Genomic DNA, 21,884 nt, shown 5'->3' with positions numbered 1-21,884 from the left:
GAAAATTTACAGTTGAAAAGGTGGATTCACATACCCAAATTGTTCTAAACATACTCAGAAATTCATCAATAACTGAATTTGGTGTAAGTTTTAAAGTTTGAATAAATTAGAATCAGATATAGTTAAAAATTTAGTTTCTCGGTCAACGTAGCTGCATTTCAATAGCTCGATAGCCATGAGTGAATCTATGGATCGCTGTTACCCTGCCTGAATTCAGCTGGGCTGAGTCTCAAGGGAAACAAAATCTAAGCCACAGCCAGAAAGAGGGAGAAAATTCATGGAAGTGAATGAAAGGATCAGCCAAGGGTCAAGAGAAAAAGACTTTCCTTTTGGCTGCTGTTGAGGTTACAGTAAGTTCTGGAGTCTTCGGGAACCAGGGAAGGAAGTAAAAGTGTTTTCTTCCATTTCTGAGAATGTGTCACATGCGCATTCCATTAAGTCTGGCTTTTCAAAGAGGGCTATGTCTGATCTATTAAAGCCAAGTGAAAATAGCACTGAGCTTCTAGCACAGTGGCTCATTAGCTGAGCACGTCCGCGGGGTCACGAGCTGGGTCCCTATAATGGTTAGTTACAATAAGGATCCAAGTCAAAGCCATCTTTCCACCATAAATCTTGAGATGGAAAAGATCTCAGATTTTTTCATATTGTAGTTGTTTATGGAGGTCTCTGGGTTATGAAACATATTCTGAAAAGGCAGAAATTATACCTTGGTGCCAAGCAGTAGTTCCTGACCTTTTAAAACTCAAATCCATTTCATAGTAATATATAATTTCATGAACTCTCTTAGGAATTAAAAAAAAACATTGTATTATTTTTGCAAAGTAACTAGAAAGTAAGGAAGTAATTTTAAGTGAAAAAATCAATTTGAGAGGTAGATTAAAGATTATATTGAAATATATTTTAATATGTTCTCTAATAATATTTATAATACATATAAAACCAATTTTATCTTGTCTCTATTTAGGAAATGACATGTGCTATTTAATTTACCCTAAATAAATTATATTAAAAAGCATGACTTGACAAATGAATATAAAAATAACATCATATCTTGTTTGCTTTGGAGACCAGATGTATATTAAAATGTAGATGGACATTTAACTGTGTTAAATCGCCAACAATAACGGCATTCATGATCTGATGGTTGGAATTCCTGCATTTTGTGTGCTTAAAAAAATTAAAATGAAATCATCACTTTAATGTGATTATTTTTTTTAGTTCTATTTCTACAAGAAGAGATAGGAGGAGGGCTCTGGGCCCTCACTCAATGGCAAATACATATCCATTTGCACAGAGGTTGAGAGGTGCGGGACTGGGTTGGGGTCTGACTCTGACACTTACCAGCTTGGGAACTTAGGGAAGTTACTTAAACTCTGTGAATCTTGTTTCCCTTCTCCAAAAAAATGATGTTGATAATAGTACATACCTCATGGGGGCTGTGGTGAGGATTAAGTGCGTTCACATATGTAGGGGGCTTAGGACAGCTCTTGGCCCCCAGGAAAGTCCCGGTAAATGTCAGCTATGGTTTATTTCCACCTGGACGTTCCACTCACCGTGTCCAAAGCCAGAATGATTAGTTTCCCTCCTACACTTGTTCTTCATGCACTTTCTATGTAAGTTGGTGTTACTTTCAAGCACTTTATCACTCTAAAAGCCCAGATTCAAACTGTCTTCTTCTCACTGTCCTCATCTAATCACGTGCCAAGTGCTGTCTCTTTTAGCTCTAATTTCTCCAAGTCTTTGCTCTTTCCCCTCCCTAGGACCATTGCCTCTTCACTGGCCTTTCTGTGTCGTTTCTTGTCTTCCTAAATTAATGTTCCATACAGCATAGCATCTAGGTACAGTCTAAGTCTGAGGAAGTCCTCTCCCGGCAGTGATTCTCTGTTGCAAAAAGACAAACCCAAGTTCCTTAGGAAAGAATGAATATAAGGTCCTCTGTTCCTGCCTACTTTGCATTCATTCATTCAACAAATATTTATTGGGCACTTGCTACATAGCGGCCTAAAGTCTTGCCACCGCTGCCTGACCCTTTTACAGAACACCATGCTGCTTATAGTTTCTTGAACTCATAAGCTATTTCTTCTCTCCCTGGGATGGCTCACAAGTTATTCTCTGCTTGGAATGCCCTTTCCCAAAGTCAGTGAGTGGCTGAGCTCAGGTTCAGATTTCCTGGCTCTGCACCTGATCCTCCCTGTCTGCTACCCCACAGTTCAGGACCAGGGACCTGTCCTGCATCAACCACGTGGTGGGTAGCAGTCTCTCAATAAATCCTCCTGGAAACAATGAATGCTTCCACGATAATAACATTGATTCTTAGGGCATTGTTGCTAGTTCTTATGGAAGTTGTCATATATCACGTTCTCATGGCTCTTCCGCTTAGTGAGTTTCAGTTTCTGAAATCTTAGAAAGCCGAAGGAGCTTATATGATCTTATTGTAAAACAAAGAAGGAGAGATGCCATGTCTCGTATTGGTCTAATACATGGGTCTGGACAATGGGGCTCTGAGATACCTGATGTGTCCTCTGTCCTTCCACCCACATTTGACTGAGGCTGGAGAAGCATAAGAATAAGCTTCTTGGTGGTCAGCTGCCTATCTTTTCTACCCTGGGCCTGCTGTGGTCCCTCTAGCTTAGGCAACCATTCATGTATTTCTTAATTCAATCAGCAAACCCTCATTCAGTGTCCATTTTGAATGAGGCGTACCCCAGAACTACCTCATGTGACTCGACAGGCCCCTGGTTTATAATCCTTTTCTTCATGTCCCCAAAGCTTCTACCCAAGGATGTTGGTTTGTTGCTTCTTTCTTCTGGGTGCCGTCTTTGACACTGACGTCTGGCCACCTCTCACTGTCTTATCCCTGCTCTCCTGCCCTTCCATCCTTCACAATGATTTGCAGGTCTAAAGACCTCTAACGTCTCTCCCTCCTGCTCCCTCGGTAAGTGAATATAGGAACTTTCCAGAACATCTGTCTTGAGAACCTGGGCACGAATTGTGTGCGTGTTTGGGGAGTGATGGTAGTGAGCGTAGTAGAGTAGAATTAGGGGCTTTACTTAGAAGTTAATTTGAGCAAATCTTAAGCTAGAACATGCTGAGACCACAGAGAGAAATAGGAGAGAAAACGTGGCACAGAATAAATTCCACAAGCATTTTTAAAATCCCCTAAGGATTAGTTTGGATATGAGACTAGGAAAAAAAACCACTTCTGGCTTATAAGAAGAATATATCATGTGTGCCATCCAGCTGCTCTGCAAAGGTTTTGCTTAGGAAACACAATGCCGGGTGTGAGAGGCAGTGGATTTAAATTTGCAGAGCGACACTGTCTTTTTCTAGGAACAACTGCTCTATTGTCTCTTGTCTCATCTCGAAAAGCCACCTAGGATAGTGATGGAGCCAAGTGGAAAGTACAAGAAGATTTGTTGTTTTAATTCTTTTGTTTCTGAAAACAATTATTTTGTATCTGGATTCTCCCTCGTTCACGGAGGAAAATGAGATTCTAAGAAAAGCTTTGAGGTGTTTTGGGTTTCCCCAAAGAGCTGTCCTAGCTGGAGTGGAAAGATGATAGCTGGAGCCCAGACTGGCATTGAGAGACACTCCGTCTGTATCAGTTGCTCCATGTCTCTTGCTGTCTCCTTGGACCCCACTCCCTCCATATCCCTGATCCTTCTCCATCTGTATTCCTTCTCCAGGGCCCAGGCTTTGTTCTTGGATGCCTTGAAGCCACTCAGATGGGAAGTAACAGTGACTTGAGCATAAAATTTCTTCTCAGGCTGTCTAGGGTCGCCAAAGCCCCCGCCTGAATCCTTGCTGCCTCCCCGGACTGCCTTCCTGGCATCTGGGGGCCTTGGCGCTTCTCTGCTTGGGCTGACCCAGCCTTTTACAAGCTTCAGTCCTTTCCAAATCCTCTTCACAATTTTGATATATCCAAGTAGTACCCATGCTATAAATTCCTTCATAGTTTAAATTTGACTCACTTAAAAAAAACTTAAATAAAGTTAATTCATCACCATAAGCGGAAAACCACTATCACTAACTTAAATGGAAGGTAACTGCTATGGTCTGAATATTTGAGTCCCCCCTCACAATTCATATGTTGAAATCCTAAAGCCTAAAGTGATGGTATTAGGAGGCTGGGTCTTTGGGAGGGGATTTGTTCATAAGGGTGGAGCCGTCATGAATACGATTAATGCCCCAGGCTGGCCCCGAGGCTGAGCGGTTAAGTTGGCACACTCCACTTCCATGGCCCAGGGCTTCACTAGTTCGGATCCTGGGCATGGACATGGCACTGCTCATCAGGCCATGCAGAGGCAGTGTCCCACATGCCACAACCAGAAGGACCTACAACTAGAATATACAACTATGTACTGGGGGGCTTTGGGGAGGAGAAGAAGAAGAAAAAACCAAAAAGATTGGCAACAGATGTTAGCTCAGGTGCCAATCTTTAAAACAAAACAAAACAAAAGATTAACGACCAAGAGAGCTCTCTTGTCCCCTTCCACCATGTGAAGATACAATGAGAAGTCTGCAACCCAGAAGAGGCCCCTCACTTGACCATGTTGGCACCTTGACCTCAGACTTCCAGTCTCCAGAACTGTGAGGAATAAATGTTGGTTGTTTATAGGTTACCCAGTCTGTGGTATTTTGTTACAGGTGGCTGAATGGACTGAGACGGTAACCTTAACACTGAATACAATAAACACAAAATAATAAGTGCCATTTGGAATCATCTCTCAGACCACCTGCGTTTAAGTGCTGACCTTTGGGAAATCCCCTTTGAGGACTCTCAGGTTTCCTCCCAGGCCTCTGAGGGTGGGTCTAAGATGACATTCTCTCACTACTGCAGGGACCTTGGGCTCCATGTTCACTTTGTGAATGAACTTGGCCAAGTTACTGTTTCCTGGGAGATTTCTACGTTTCTAAGCTATAAGAACGATGGCCATCTCAGACTTTTCATTAGGATCAAATGAGACAACATCTGTAAAGGGCCTAGCACATGCCTAATCATGGGAAGCGGTCAAGAAATGTTCTCCCACCAGGCCAAGGAATGAAATTTGAATGGTAGGCCTTCTTGCTTTTGTATTGGGCATTCTGCTCAACTGGGTGACTCGATTCTCAAAACAGCCGTCTTCTCCATTTTATCAACTTTCCTGGAGTGATACAATTTCCAGTGGTAGAGCTAGGATTCAAACTCGTGTCTGTACGATTCCAAAATCCTTGTGCTTAATTGTTAAGCTACACTGATTTCTAAAAAAAATCAACCTGATTGAGATAGACTTTGCACATAATAAAATTTAACCATTTAAATATATATTTTGATGAATTTTGACCAGTTTGTATGCCTATGTGACCACCAACACAATTTAGATTTCACCCCCAAAAGTTTCTTTGCGCCCCTTCCGGGTCAGTTCTCCTTGGCTACACCCCCAGGTTTCTGTCCCATAATTGAGTATAGTTTATTCCTTCTCATTGCTGAGTAGTACGTCCATAGAGTGGGACAATTTTTTCTTACTCGTTGCCTGTTAAAGGACATTTATTTTCTCAGTTTCTCAGTCCTTTCCATTTTCCTTCATTTCCTCTAATCACTGTAGCCTAAGGAACCAACATCTCTTGCCTGGACTACTGTGTTGGCCTCTTAAGTTGGTCTCCCAGCCCCCTCCCTGAGCCCCCTGAGTTGGTCTCCCTGAGCCCCCTCCAACTTACTCTCCGTTCTATGCAGAGTGATGTTTAGAGGTACAAATCTGATGAAGAATCAAGTCACCGTCAAACTCTTCATCCTATGATAAAGATCTAAATCTGTATTGTGCCTGGCGAGGCCCCCTGTGGCCCAGCTCCTTCCTACCTACACCACTTGTCTTGGGACTACTTTGCCCAACGGCTCATTGCCCCCTGGCAACTCTGACCTCCTTTAGATTCATTTTATAAGCCAGCTGCTCACTGTTGAAAGCCTCAGGGCTCTTGCAATGCAATTTCCTTCATCTGAAATGAACCCCTTTCCCCAAACCTCTCTGCCACTCCCTGCTCTGTGAGTGAATGCCTACTACTCTCTTCCCAACCTCCGCTCAAATCTCATTTCTTCAGGAAAGGCTTTTGAACCCTCCTGGTTGGGACAGCTCATTAATTTTCTCAAAGAATTGTATTTCTTTTCCTTCAGGGTACTTTTCTCAGTTTGCAGTTTTCCCTTCTCTAGTGGGATAGCAGTAGATGGTCAGGATGTGTCTCACAGAGCTCAGAGATTGTGGCAGGCGGAGTCCATGTCTTTTTCACGTCCTGTTCACTCACAGTGCATTGCTCAGTGCTTGGCACATAATGGACACCCAGTAAATAGAAGCTAAATGAGTGAATGAATGAACTGACCCTTTTGGTCCCCCAACGCTGCCACAGGGAGGAAAAACTGCTGTTGACTTCAGGAAGGGAGGCATTAAGAAAGGGGTATTCATTTATGGAGGATTTGTTTTGTGCTAGACTAGGTGATTATCTTACTGTAGGTATTTGGGAGAAATAGGGATGTATCTAACTATGAGCTTTGAACCGGGAAAGGAGATTGCCTTCTAAGAGAGCTAAACTGTGAAATGAACATAAAAGGAATCAGATTATATAGGCAAATTACCTGAAAAGATGGAACGGCTTCTAGGCGCCAAAGACTTGAGTGTAACAGGCTTGAAGTTATGCACAGAGCCGAAGATAGAATGATCCTTCAGAAATGGCATTAATTAGCCTCAGAAGAAGAATAAACTAGGCCTGGGAGGGGCTATGTGCGGAGCAAAGGACTGGCCCCAAATGGCCCCAATACAAACTCGTCCATTCTGATTACTCTGGAGATGGCTGAATCTGCCTTCTTTCTGGTTTTACATTTACTAAGTAGCCTTCTAATTAGAATCTGGTTTCCCATGCAGATTGGTCGACAGGGAGCAAATATAGTCGCTAACTAGTCTAGTCCCAGGCCTACTTAGAGTGCTGTATCTCCTTGTAATCAATTATTCAACATTCTGGTTTCATACATGGGTCTTGGGGATGAGCTTGGTTCGGAGGAGTCTGTCCCTGAGAGATGGCTGTGTTCTCTGCTTGATGTTAAGCTTCTGAGACGCCCAGCCGGTAGGCCAGAGCCTGGACAGTGGAGAATTCACCCTGAAAGTGCCCTGCTGTGGGGGCCAGTTTGGACTGCCCATTTTACAGATCAATGAACTGCTCGTTATTGGAAAGGTGCTTTAATATAATAGTTACTGCAGTCTAGAGATCGCCATTCAATCTGCATAATTTATTGCTGTGATCTGGATTTACGACCAGGAGTGCAAGAGGAAGGAGAAGGCAGTAATTGACAGCTGTTTAAATGTTCTATTTTAGAAATCTACGCTCAGAACTCTTTGTGTTCGATTTAGGCAAAGTAGAATTTTGAATAGCAAAAGGAGTATTGTTTTTACAGTGATCTCTTTGTTTCTAATAGAATGAAAAATAGCTATCATGTATGAAATATTTACAATGTGCCAGAGTTTAGAGGTTCATTAGTTAGATATTAATCGCTGCATCTTTAGCAAATAGACTTTCTATGTCTCAGTTCCCTAATGTAAAATGGGAATATGAATAGCAAACATTAATTGAGTATCTGCTTTGTGCCAGACAAACGCTGTTCTAAGTGCTAACCTTGGTATTAGCTCATTAATTCTCATAAGAACCTAGGTGGTAGATGTTATCGTAGGACAATTATTCAGAAGAGGGACTTGCCGGGGATCGTATAGCTAGTAAATGGGAGAGAGTTTTTAATACTCAGCAGTGTGGCTCCAGAATCCATCCTTCTACACACTCTCCTACCTCCTAGAACAAAGTGAGTTAATACACGCAAAATACTTTGATGAGTGTCTAGCCCAGCTGAAGCTTCAGTAACTGTTAGCTATTATTATCATCATCAACTTGGTTTTTTTGCCCAAGTTTCTGGGCTAGGCAGAATGGAACTGGGGTTGAAACTTTCTATAGCCACGCCCCCCAGCTTTTCCCATTATCCTTTGCTGCCGTGCATTTTTCCCGAGGGAGCACCAAAGTCGGAAAAACGCTTTGGCTTGAAGTACTTAATTTGAAACTGCCTGCATAACAAAAATCATGTGTTTTAAAACTTAATGTTTTCTCTTCATGATTCTGCCTTAACTCTTTTATTCTGAGTTTTTCTCTTTATTTCTGGCACACTCCTGAAATTGCTTCACCACTTTTAACCGTATGAAAAGCCATCTCTCCATCAGGACTGAGTGTTTTGAATCTTGTGACAGCTTTGCCCAAATCTTAAGAACATTTACACATAGTACTTTTTTTGTTTTTTTGGTGAGGAAGATTGTCATTGAGCTAACATCTGTTGCCAATCTTCCTCTATTTTGTACGCAGGATGCTGCCACAGCATGGCTTGATGGGTGGTGTGTAGGTCTGCACCTGGGATCTGAACCCACGAACCCCAGGCTGCCAAAGTGGAGTGTACAAACTTCACCACTACGCCAGCCCCTATACATAGTACTTTTATTGCTAACATCTAAGAAAATGGAAAAGTGAAATCTATTGGGAAAGGCAAGACTTATAAAACTATTTACAGTCCTGGGAATCATATTCACTGCTACTTGGAACTCAGAAGGTTATAAGATCAGGGGAGATGCTTTTATTACTTCCTTGCTCCATAAGCCAAAGAGCAGAATAAGATTCTTTAGCTGACACCTAAGATGGTTTGTATCTGTAATAACAAGCTAGCCACAGGCTTAAATTTCCTCCAAAGAAATTATTGTCCTGAGCTCTTTAAAGTACAAAGTATTTTTCATGGAAAATGAGGTTAGAGCTTGAAACCAACTCCCAATTTTGTTGACTAGATATGTGAGGGCTTTCTGTGGATTATGCAAAATGATTTTCAGAGCATTGGTGTTATTGGAAGTATATGGACCAGAAACCTGCCTTTTCAGTAGTGATAATGGATTTTTTCCCCCTTTTTCTTCATCAGTTAATCAGTTGATCATCTAGAAACATTAGTAATTGTTCAGCTTCTTTCAATCTTGGTACCTATACAATATCATTCTATTTCATAGAAGTTTTATGTTTTGCCAGGAAAAGGTTTAAGTGAATTATTTTGACATGACTCTAATGAGGCATTTCTGTGGGATGTTAATCTCACTGTGTACATGAGAGTCACTTGAATTTTTCTGGCATTTTTGGGAGAGTTCTTAGTGGTTTCTAACAGATCAGAATGAAATAAACTTGGCTTTGGTTCAGACTTGGTTATTTAGAAATTTACTGTTAAAAATCACTGATGAGACTGAAAAATTTAATAAGAAACCATATCCTCAAGACCCCTGCTGGAAAGAGCAGCCAGTGTTTACAGACGATAAAGCTCATCTCTCTCTTCCCTCTGCTAATTGCTTTCAGTTTTTACGTCTGAGAACACACTCAATGTGTCTGCTTCCCTTCTAAAGATACTGACGGTAATTCAGTGTGTAGAATAATGGAGAATTTTGTTTTAATGTCTAAATAAAGTGAAGGAAACACCTCCTTTGCCCTTTGGCCAGCAAACACTCTGTGGCTTCCTTCATTTACTCGTGGTAGATTGTTCCAGGCCTCAGATTCCAAAGTAAACATGGAGTTGAGAATGAGAGCCAGGTGGGACGAATCAGGCAATGATTTGAAACTTTCCATGGACTCTAGAGCCCTATATAGAGGCTTTGTTTATTTATTTTAAAATTTCACAGGAGAAACTGTTATCACACATTCATGATAAAAGTATGGAAAGATCTATGAATTGTGATGCAGAGGTGTGTGTGTGTGTTTATTTGGAGAAGAAAGAGTTTGGGCTTGGGATCTGGGTTTGAGTCCTGGTGTCATCACTCATTAGCTATGCGACTTTGGGCAAATAACTAGGACTATCTGGACCTTGAGTCTCATCTATTAAATATTTGCACTGTGCAATTTTTAAAAGTGAGGTTTAAATCAACCAATGAATTTAAAGAGTCAGAATGGTGCCAGGCGCTTGGATGAATTACACATTGAATGGTGTTTGACTGTTCTGTAACACCTTAGTGGAATGACAAGAGGGCATTGTGTTGAGATGTGGGTGACACCTCTGACTAGAATCATAGATGGTTTAAGGCATTCGATCTGACAAATGGTCCTAACAATGAAACCACAATGCATAAAAGATAGATCATGCTTTGATATTTTTGGCCAATGTAGAAGCATAAGTTTTTAAAATGAGATATATTTTACATACAGGAAAATGCAGGCATTTTCTTAAATGAACAATTCAGTGAGTTTTGACAAATGATTACAGTTCTGTAACTATCACTAAATCAAGATTTAGAACATTTCTCTCACCCAGAAAGTTCTTTTGTGTCCTTTTCTGGTCAATACCTGCCCTTTGCAGAGGCAGCCATTCTTCTGATTTTTATCATTACAGCCTAGTTCTGCCTTTCCTGAACTTTCTACATATGAAATAATATAGAATGTACTCTTTTGTTTCTGGGTTTTTTAATTCAAGATGTGTCCATGCTGTTGTATACATTAGTAATTTGTTCCTTTTTATTGCTAAGTAATATCCCATTGTATGGAGATATCACACTTTTCTTATCCTTTCTCTTGTTGATGGATATTTGGGTCTGTCATGAGTAGATCTGCTATAAACCTTCTTGTATAAGTCTTTTTGTCAACAATTGTTTTCGTTTCTCTTGGATAAATACCAGCAACGTATAAGAGTTCCGGTTGCTCCAGGTCTTCATCAACACTTGGTAATGTCAGTCTTTCTAATTTTAGTCATTCTGGAAGCAGAAATCTTTACCACTTGGTTTACGTCAAATGATTTATAGCAGTTATTCTTAACCTGAGTGTCTTGACACAGTACTATGTCTGGATTGGTTATGACGTATCACAAAGAATTTATTAAAAACAGTAATAGTAATAGTTTGAGCACTGAAGCTTATAAATACTTTTGTTTTTACATTGAAGAGAATTCAAAATCCCAAAATAGCATGACTCTAAATTGTGGGCATCATGCTATATATTTTTTTCTGAAAGAGAGAAAAGAGATACAGTTAATGCTGCAGAGATTACATGTTACAGACTCTTAAGTTCTAGATGCACTCAATAGCTGTAGCAATTATGAATTACTATAAGATAGGATGAGAAAATTGTAAAAACTCAGGGGCTAGCAAGCAAAAAATTTGCACTGCCTAATAAGGCAGCAGGTGGTTCTATATTCATGTAACTGTACCTACCTCTCCATTCATGCTTTTATCTAGTCATTCAATAAATATTCACTCAGCAACTAACATATGCCAGTGACAGGGCTAGGTTCTGGGAATACAAGAATGACAAAAGTGTAAGAAATTTTCCAGTTCAGTAGGACTAACTGACAAATACATAGGTGATTAAACAATAGTTGGTCAGCACCTAAAACAAAGAGATTAAGATCGCAAGTTTAATATTATGATTTTTACAGACGTCACAAGAAAACCCAAGGATAAACTAGTGACACTATTTATTAATTTGTTCAACAACATTTGTTAAGCTCCATGAGGTGTGGGGACTTTGTTGGTCACTGAGGAACAAAAACAAGAAAACAATTTCTGTCCAGTGGTTTTGAAGTGTTAGCACACGCAAGAAAAAAAGAGGAAGCTTGTTAAAAGTACCGATTTCTTCATTCAACAGATCAGGGGTGGCCAGGAATCTGAATTTCTAATAAGCATTCCAAGAAATTTTGATGTCTCTGGTCTGTGGGCAACCCTTTGACAAACATCCTATAGTCTATTGGAGAAGAAAGACATAAATACTTAATTATATGACCATGTGAGTGAGCAGTAATGGAAATATGCATGAGGAAGGTAAATTCACGTCTATCCGCAGGAAACCGAAATTTCTCCTCGTCATTGTGTGTGATGGTGATTGAGTAATATTAGCACTAGGCTTACACGGTAAACATCAACAAGTGATTGCTGCCCTGCTGAATTCAGACTCGAGACAGCAACATCAGCTCTTACCTGAATTTCCAGCCTGCCCTATGAATTTTGGACTTATCAGCCCCCATAGTTGTGTGAGCCAATTCCTTAAAATAAATCTCTCAATGTATATTAAAAAGAAAAATTGATCCAGCAACGCGGACTCTGCTTCTCTATGGCAACAGTTAGCCAAGGCTGATTGGCAGCTGTCCTACTTCCACGGGGCATTTGTGTTCCAGTCCCCACACCCCTACCTGGCCCAGGTGCCCATTTATCTAATCTGTCTGACCTCTGTAGGCATGTGGATTTCAATTCAATCTTGTTGGTATTTAACAGACCAGGCCAGTTTAGGAATTTTGGAGGTTCTAGCATGGGAAAGAGTGTGGTGCCTATCTTCCACTCCCTACTTTGACCTTGCCTCTATGTAATTAAAACTAAAAACAATATTATATCATCCAAAAGAGTAGGCCAGTCCAATAAAGTTCTGACTTTTTTTCCCTCAAGGTGACTTCCTGGGTGCTTTTGGGGAAATAGCAAATTCTTTCTGAAGTTATTTTTTGGGTGCTGCTGGTGTCTGACTGTGGACTTGGCCTGCCTCTGGGGACACTGGGTTGCCTCCAACCTGCAGCCTTCCCCTTTGCCCGGGTTTCCCTGCACTGTCTCTGCATCCCCAGTCTGGAGTGTAACCCCAACCCCAGCCCGTGTGACTGTAACCGGAACAATCCTGGTGGCCTTCGAGCTTCTCTCTTCTCAGCTCCCGCAGCCTGTTTTCTTTGCCCTCTGCAGCACTAGAGGCCAGGCTTATGGCTGCAGAAAGAAGCACAGGTCCCTGGGGCAGGGGGAGCCAGGGCTCTGGATATTTTCTATTATCTCAGGAGCTGAGCTGGGTGGGTGTTCATGGGAAGTCGGCAGGGACACTGTTCATGACAGTGTCCCAAGAAGGCTTTGAATTTGGGTCGTGCCTGAGGCTAGAGCCTCTGCATGTATCAGCTTATTGAATCTTCTTTATGGTTCTCATTCTCCAGATGAGGAAGTTGATGCTGATGATCCCTCGGTAAGTGGCGGACTCTGGCTTTGAACCCAGGTCTGTGTGACTGGTTTCGATGCTTTGTTTTGGGGATGGAACGGGGACAGTCACTCCTGCCTGTGGAGACTGAGTAGATCAGAGGGAAGACTGCAAATCTTGTAAGCAGGCTGTCCTCCCCAGCTTAGTCAGCACAGCGGGGTTGGGAACATGAGTCCTCTGGACTGTGATTAGGAAGAGGACGTTTAAGGGCGACAGGTAAGATCTCTGTGCTCTACTTTACTGCTCTGTTCCGAATTCTACTGTGAGAAGTATCATCAGATTAGGTCTCCTTTCTGTTTTGTTTTCAACCTGGATTCTTGGGGTGAGAAGCAAAAATACACAATCCTCTTGTTCTTATTTCCACATGAAACAACATTCGTAAACTGTAGGCTACTGGAGAGCAGACCCCAAGACCGAATCTGGTAGTTGTTGGCATGGAAGTCTGTTTGAGTACCTTTACTTTCCCTGGAAGAATCCTCACAGAGTCGATTGTCCAGTTGTGATGGATACAAGGCCACAAATGAAGACTTCCTGCGCAGAGGAGGAAAAACAGCGATATACAGGCGGGTGGAGGGGCCCGTCCCTAGGCTCACATTACAGAACCCCCTATATATAGAGTTGTGTGCTTCCCTGTGTGTGGGCTGTGAGCTTCTCAAAGTTAAGGACTACTATCTCCTGAATCTTTGTATCCCCTTCAGCTAGCACAGTGCCCGGTATACAGTAGGTGGCCATGGATGTTTGATGGACAAATGAATGCATGAATGGAGGGAGGAGAAGTAGAACAAGAGGTCTACACCCATGAAATATTTGGGGGCATCTAGGGAGGCAGCACTGGTGAGAGTGGGCTCTGAAGTGAGACTGCTAGGGTTTCCATCCTGGCCCCACCTCCCCGCACTGCGTAACCCTGGACAAAGTGCTCCACCTCTCCAGCCTTCCTTTTCTCTTGGTAAAGTGCTGATAAGATGGGTGATGATGGTCTTTATCTTATAGGATTATTATGGGGTTTAATAAGTTATAGTGTCCTGGGTTGAGCAGAGCATGGCACCCCTATGATAGCCAATCTAGATTTTTAAATAAAAAGGGGAAGTGTGTATTGAGCTAGAGATCTTAGAAGGCTTTGATGGATGGGAGGGAGTCTAGAAAAGTCCAAGATATGTGAGGATATTGGGTTTGGGAAAGAGGCTGAAAAGGCTAGATGAGGCTGGAAGTAGGAACTAAATGGAATTCCAACGGGATTGGCCAGGGAATGTGAGAGAATCGGGTGGTTAGACTGTCCTGAACCTGTGAAATTCCCCGCAATGGGCGATGGCACTTGTCCTTCAGGTGGCTTACGGGCTTTGCACGGGTATTGTTTGTTTGTCCCAGTTTATTGGTCTTAAGGAAAACAGATTTCATCTTTAGTCTTCCAGGAAATTGGTTAACCAATAGGTAAATTTTAATGCTCTTTTGAAATTTTAATGTATTCTGAGGGTTGAGTCATTTTTATTTCTTTCCTTGAGCCTTCCTGCAGCGTGCAAGAGAGGTGTGGGCCTTCTCTATCTTCCACATGCTACTTAATATTATAGACTTTTTTGTTTCCAATTTATTATTTTTTTGACTAGGCAATGCATTTACATAATTTAAAAGTCAAAATGATGTGAAAGCCCTGCCCTGAGAAATCCAGCTCTCTGCCCAGCTGTCCACACTGCTCCCTGCTCCACCTAGGTAACCACATCCATCAGTTTCTTATGGATCCTCTCAGTGTTTCTTAAATTAAGCAAATTAAGCAAGTACAAATTTAGTCTTGGTTTTTCTCATTCTTATTCAAGCACCACTGTTTATTTTCCCGGTTCTCTAGAGAGGGGCCCTTGACTTCCTTCGGATCTCTCGCTGTTACAAACAGTGCTTGTACAAACTCCAGTTTCCTATGTGCAGGTGTGTCTATGAGATGTCATGCAGATTGCCCTGGAAGTGGGCTTGCTGGGCCAAGGGTAAGCCTATTGGTAATTTTGATAGACATTGAGACCTGGCCTCCTTCTGGGTCATGTAATTCCTGTGAGCAGGTATGAGCCTGCTTGTGTCCCCACAGCCTCCCGACACAATATCTTGTCCCACTTCTGCAAGTCTGAGAGGTGAAACATGTTTTCTGAGTGTAGCTTTGACTTATATTCTCCCTGTGATCACTGGAGCTGAGCATCTTTCCATGTGGTTAAGAACCATTTATATTTCTTTTGTCAATCATGCGTTTACGTCCTTTGCCTATTTTTCTATTACTTAAACTTTTTGTTGTTTGAATTCTAGAATACCCTGGACGTTCATTGACCAACTATTGCTGATCAACTACTGTGCGCCAGGCTCTGTGAAGACACCAACTAGATAGAGCTGAATAGGACGCTGACCTTGCCTTCCAGAAGCTCACAATCCAATGGAAGAGCCATTGCATCTATAATATCCATCTGTCTGTCTATCTATCTATCTATCTATCATCTATCTACCATCTATCTATCTTTATTTATATCTATATCTATATCTATATGTAGATATCTATGTGTCTGTCTATATCTCTTTATCTCCCTATCTATCCATCTCTATCTGTGTGTAGATAACATAGAAAGAAATGCAGTATGATGCCCAAGCATCATGATAAAGGGGTGTGGAAGGTGTCACAAGCCCAGTGAGGTAGGCAAATGCCCCATCCAAGTTGGGATGGGCTAGAGGTCCGAGTACATACTTTCTAGGCTGCCAGGAAGGCGAAGAGCAATCCAGGCTGAAGAAATCATGCGTTCTTAGTTCCTTGTTCCTTAGTGCTGCTCTCTAGCCCTCATCCCTTCGCCCCTCAGCGCCAGCCACTTGGTGAGTGCTAAATACGTGTTCCCTGAGTGCAGTAACTGGAGAACAGTCTGACGTAAGAGCCTTGTTCAGGCGTGAGAAGGCTGGGGCGGTGGTGTGGAACAAGGTCATCGTCCCTGGGCAGACCATGGCAGCATCCTGTTCTTTCTCAATCTCTTCCTTTGCTGACAGGGAACGTCAGAACCTTCTTTGACTCTCCTTGTTTTCAAGGAGCTGAGCCATCAAACTTGGTTCCAGTTCTCCTCTCTTCCCTTCTCACCTCCTTACGTCAGTTAAGCCTCTTGTTTCACTACCGTCATCACCCATGTTTTCCTCTCTCTCTTTGGCTGCATCCTTGCCCCATTCCCCAGGCCAATATGCTAGAGATAACCATTGTATTATTTGTCTGAGAGCTGTCTTGTCTTCCTCCTTCTCCCCCCAACCACAAGCGCACGCACACCTGCACACACACACACAGACACAAACACACACACACTCTCCAAACTCAGAAAGTTCATGCTGTATTAGTTTCCTGGAGCTGCCATAACAATGTATCACAAACCCAGTGGCTTAAAACAACAGAAATCTGTTCTCTCACCGTTCTGGAGTCCAGACATCCAAAATCAAGGTGTCAGCAGGGCCATGTTCTCTCAAAGGCTCTAGGTGAGGGTCCTTCCTTGCCACTTCCTCACTTCTGGGGGTCACCGACACTCCTTGGCGTTTCTGGGCTTGTGGCAGCATCACTGCCATGTCTGCCTCCCTCTTCACACAGCCACCTTCTCTTCGTGCACATCTCTATCTAAATGTCCCGCTCCTTATAAGGACACCAGTCATGATTAGGGCCCACACTTACCCAGTGTGTCCTTCTTTTAACTTGATTACATCTGCAAAGACTCTATTTCCAAATAACGTCACGTTCACAGGTACTGGGGTGAGGACTTCAACATCTTTTTTGGGCACACAACGCAATGGATGACAGACACCCTACCATTGTATCTTGCTTGGCATTTTTCAAAGTGCACTCACAATCTCTGCGGAAGGCAGCTTTAGAACATCTGGTTAAGAACCCACACTTTGCTGCTGATCTGAGTTTAAGTCCTGCCTTTGCCCTTTAGGATGCGACCTTGGACAATTGACTTTAGCTCTCTAAGCTTCAGCATCTACCCCATGGTCGCTACATGTTGGATACTTAGCACAGGACCTGACTCGTGGGACATACTCCAAGAACAACAGGCCTCCTTGTCATGCAGGCAGACTATCCTCTTTCCTCCTTCACTTGCACGGCCGCATGGACTTAAAGCAGAGCCTGACATTGGACTTGGGAGTCCCAACGGAATGCTCCACGTACGGAGGCCAACCCACTGTCAGCACATTAAGCCCTCCGGGCTAGAAGATGTCAAGTCAACTCAAGATTTCCCTACATGACAAGTTGAAATTTCCTTTCTCCATGTCCCTTCCTGTCCCTGTCTTGTCTGTATGCCAAAGTTAAAGTGGCATAGTGTAACTGTTAAGAAAACAAACTTGAAAGTGGGGTAGGACCTGTGAGCCTGGATCACCCCAGACAAATGCTCTTTGCACACAGCTCTCCTCTCCCCTCCACTTTCTGTTTGTCCTCTAGGCAGGCAGAGTCCCCACGGGGTGGGACAGAACTCCCCCGCCCTGGCTTTCTGCTGATTTCATGCTCTTTGACTGTGGTGTGGCTCTCAAGGGGTGGCTGGTAAAGACAGGCCACTATTTGTTGTTGGAAAAACAAATGAAAAGAAAAAAAAATCCAGTCTTTTATCTCTGTGTCGCTCTAAAGTGCCAATGATGTTACCGTGGAGAGAGGGAACAAGTAGGGTTTTATTTTCCTGCCCCTGCCAGGCAGCCACATGAACGTCAAAGCTCTCAGGGCCCTGTGGGGCTGATGTGAGCAGAGACAAGACCGGGCTGGGCTCCACCAAGGCACGCTGGGTGCTCCCAGGAGTTGGGCTCTTTTGATGAGTCCGGGCAAGAGGAGCAGGAGCTCGCGCTTTTAGCACAGAAAGGGGAGGTTCTAGCAAGTCTGAAGTCAGATTGATGAAACTACTCTGCATGGGGGAACAGGACGCTCTCTTCACAAATGCTGGCTGCCTATCAAAGAGGTAGGATAACACCGCATGGCACAGTAATCGTCATCATCATCACAGCCAACATTATTTTTCTGTGCATGTATAATGTACCAGGACCTGTGAAAAGTACTTTACATTTGTAGTTTCGCTTAGTCTTCCTCACGTCCTTATATTATAGTGATTGCTATTCCCATTCCACATATGAAGAAACTGAGGCTTAAAGGGCTTATGTGACTTGCCTGAGGTCATGCAGAGACAGAATTCAAACCCAGGTGTGCCTGACACCAAAGTTTGCCCTTAACTGCTAGGCTCTGTGGCCTCCTAAGACATTTTAAAGGGCCCGATCAAACAAGAAAACAGGAGAAATTTATCTTCTTTCAGTGACCAATAGTAAACAGAGAGGAGGTAAGTGGGAGCAGAGAGAGGACGAGTCTAGAGTTTGAGTCGGATACAAATTTTGTGTGTGTGTGACCCTGGATAGGCCAGCTTGGATCAAGTTAGAAAGTTTCTGAACCTCAGATTTTCATCTTTAAAATGAGAATGTTCACAGATAGCTTTTGGATGTAAGGAGCAGAACACTCCCATTCAACTTGCTTCAATAAGGAAATTTATTCTCTCACATGTAAGGAAGTCCCATGGGACTTCCCATGGGGCTATAAATGGGAGACCATTTATAGCCTTGGTTAGTTCACCGGCTCAAAAATCCTATTAAGAACCCAGGAACTTTCCTTCTTTCTGCTCTGCCGTATTTGCTGTGACAAATTTTGTCCCTGGTCAAGCTAGCTGCTCTCAGGATCACAAGATGGCTGCCATAGTCCCCAGCATCACAGGTAGACTCAGAAAAAGACTGTGCTTTTCCCCACATAGCTCTTTTTAAGAGAATGAAACCTTTCCTTTTGGAATATCTTCCTCTGCCCCCACGTTCCAGCCATGTCTAATCAATCGCTGGCAAGGGGACTGAAACCACCGTGCGGGCCTTAGACCCATCAGATTTTACTTCTGGGGGAACTTGGGATAGGGTCTCCTTCTCTGAGACTTGGGGTGAAAGGCGAATACTGCTGGTCCAACACTGGAGTCCTTTTACCGCTGAAGAAGGCGGGATGACTCTCAGGTAGGCATTTAAAAAACATCCTACAGAATGCCCAGCGCCCAGCACAGAGCCTGACAGCCTGAGGGCTTCCTTTCCCATCCATTTATCTGAATGAGGGGAGGCAGCCCATTTTGATTGGTTAAGTTTCCGACTGCGGGTTGTCTTAAAGAAGATATGTTGTGACGCCTTTATGCAGCCCAACAACTTAATGAAACAAAGACTTTTCAGGGGCAGTCTTGGCTGAGAAGTCTAGGGATGGAGAGGCACAGCAGAAGATCCATTTGTCTTATTAAAAGATAATTTTCAGAAAGAGGTAAACTCATGACTTTCATACAGATATAAAATAAACATGTGTTGAATAATTATTTTACTCCTAAGATACAAGGGAACTAGGCAGATGTTCTAACCGCTGTGTTAGTTTGCTGGGGCTGCCAGAGCAAAGTACCACCAACTGGGTGGCTGGAACAGCACACACTTACTCCATCACAGTTCTGGAGGCTCGAAGTCTGAGATCAAGGTGTCGGCAGGATTGGTTCCTTCTGAGGGCTCTGAGGGGAGGATGTTCCAGACTTTTTTCCCAGCTTTTGATGATTTCCCGGCAATCCTTGGCATTCCTTAGTTTGCAGATGCATAACCCTGACCGCTGCCTCCTTCTCATGGTGTTCTCCCCACGCAGATGTCTGTCTCTTTGTTCAAATCCGTCCATTTATAAGGACACAGTCATATTGGATTTGGGCCCACTCTAATGACCTCATCTTAAATTGATCATCTGCAAAGATCCTATTTCCAAATAAGGTCACAGGCACAGGTACTAGGGGTTAGGGCTTCCATGTGTCCTTTTTTGGGGGGACACTATTCAGCCTGTAACAACTGTTTCAAAGGAAAAGTCAAAACAGAACAGATTTATACAAGTAAATGAATGTTGAGATGAATTTCAAATGGAGGTAAAACTAGTCTTTCCACAGGGCTGGGGGGAGGGGATCAGCTAAATCTCGACCGGATAGGATAGAAATTACGTATCTATCAGTTACCTCGAATTTACAAAGCTTTACAAAATATGTCCAACACAATGAACAGGGCCAGAGTCTCCTAACTCAGACGGGTATGTTATAGGCAAGGCATAGTTTTCCACTGAAACATAAAATATTTTTCTATGCGATTATTAGTCCACTTATTTTATTCCATGGATTAAGTGGTATTAAAATCCACTGAGGGCCAGCCCAGTGGCGGAGCGGTTAAATTCTCACGTTCTGTTTCTTGGCAGCCTGGGGTTTGCCGGTTCGGATCCTGGGTGCAGACATGGCACCGCTTGGCAAAAGCCATGCTGTGGTGGGCGTCCTACGTATAAAGTAGAGGAAGATGGGCATGGATGTTAGCTCAGGTCCAGTCTTCCTCAGCAAAAAAGAGGAGGATTGGCAGTAGTGAGCTCAGGGCTAGTCTTCCTCAAAAAAAAAAAAAAAAAAAATTCCACTGAGCGTTAAGTGGTCCTGAAATCTCATGTATATGGTTCACTTTCTTGGCAAACTCACCGCCACCTCCATCTGCCAGTCCCGCTTCCTGTAACAATGCTGGGAGTTTCGGCCATGTTTCCTCAGGGGCTGTTGGATGATTGGGGCCAGCAGTACCCTCTGTGGAGACGCATAGAGTTACAGATGTTCTCAGTTCGTTCCCTGCCTGGTCACCTCTGGGAGGCACCCGAAGGATGCCCTACTACAATTACATGAACTACAACATCTGGGACACCAGGACCACTTCCTGCACCATATTTACAATCTCCCGTCTTCATGCCTTGGCCTCCAAAATGCATAGGACGTAACCTCCTGGTGTTATTAGCTCTGTTTGCTGGGCTTGTTGAAATTCTCATGGCTGCATGGGCGTCAGAGAAAAGCGCTGACAGAGACAGGAAAAGGTGTTCAAAGTATCAAGCATGAACTTCATAAAAAACTGCTTTGGGGCTGGTCCCACAGCCTAGTGGTTAAGTTTGGCACGCTTTGCTTCAGCCTGGGTTTGCTTCTTGGGCGTGGACCTACACCAATTGTCGGTGGTCATGCTGAGGCTGCGGAGACCCACATGCAACGTGAAGATTGGCACAAATGTTAACTCAGGGCGAATCTTCCTCAACAACAACAACAACAAAAAACAGAAAGAAAGAAAGTGCTTTAAGGAATTGTAGATACAGGGGCTCAAGAAGAAAATTTCTTTCTCCTTGATGAACATTACCTTGGGAAAAGATAAACTCTGAATTCTCTCCCCCATGATTCATATTCTCTGACATTCTTTGGCATTCTCACTATACGCTTTCCCTCTTTTTATTGTATTGCTTTTTTTCCAGAAAGAAAAAAATCTTACTGAAAGAAAATCAAGCCAAGCCTGAGAATGTTGAATACCCAAGGCCAAGTTCAACAAGGCCAAGGAGCTTTCCAGAAGGAAATAAATCCATCTATAACAGGCCAGTCTCACAGACTGCAGCTCAGAGTCACCAGGACAGCTATAAGGCTCGTTTCATCTTCTTGCCAGCTCTCTAACTTACCTCCCCTTATTCAAGCAGCTACCAGTTTCCTGAGCATCCCACAGCCCGGAAGGTCCCCGGGCAGGTGTTCTCTCCTGGTCAAGTCTCTGTCTTAAATTCTATTTCAACACCATAGGCCTCTTTGGCAGAACCCCCGCTGTAAGGCCTGGGGGGCCCTCGTCGTTTCTCTTTCCCATCTATCGGGGAACTCATCCCACATACCTGAAGAGAAAACACAAGACGGATAGGACGCTTTTCATTCTGTCTCTGAGTCCCGGGCCCAGTTTCTCTCAAGCTTCTTCATTTCTTTTGAGACTTGGTGTGTGTGCCATTTTGCCTCATTGATTCCTCCCCTGGGCCCCATAGGGCGTCTGTACCT

At 43.2% G+C, this 21,884-nt stretch overlaps 1 long non-coding RNA gene across 3 annotated transcripts in view; it reads left to right on the top strand.

Annotated features, from left to right (window-relative positions):
* Window positions 1-17,561, top strand: part of LOC123275958 (uncharacterized) — a 94,313-nt gene extending 76,752 nt beyond the window's left edge. Inside the window, exons 5-6 of one of the 3 annotated variants that reach the window (XR_006512137.2) lie at window positions 12,968-12,996; window positions 15,289-17,561. This is a non-coding gene — a long non-coding RNA (uncharacterized lncRNA). The remainder of the gene's footprint in view (window positions 1-12,967; window positions 12,997-15,288) is intronic. The other 2 variants (XR_006512135.2, XR_011502637.1) reach the window with 2 other exon arrangements.
* Window positions 17,562-21,884: the final 4,323 nt, after the last annotated feature.

This window comes from Equus asinus, chromosome 4, assembly GCF_041296235.1.
Source record: "Equus asinus isolate D_3611 breed Donkey chromosome 4, EquAss-T2T_v2, whole genome shotgun sequence".
Lineage (NCBI taxonomy): Eukaryota > Metazoa > Chordata > Mammalia > Perissodactyla > Equidae > Equus > Equus asinus.
Note: the sequence above shows the minus strand (reverse complement) of the source record. Positions and strands in the feature narration are given on the sequence as shown.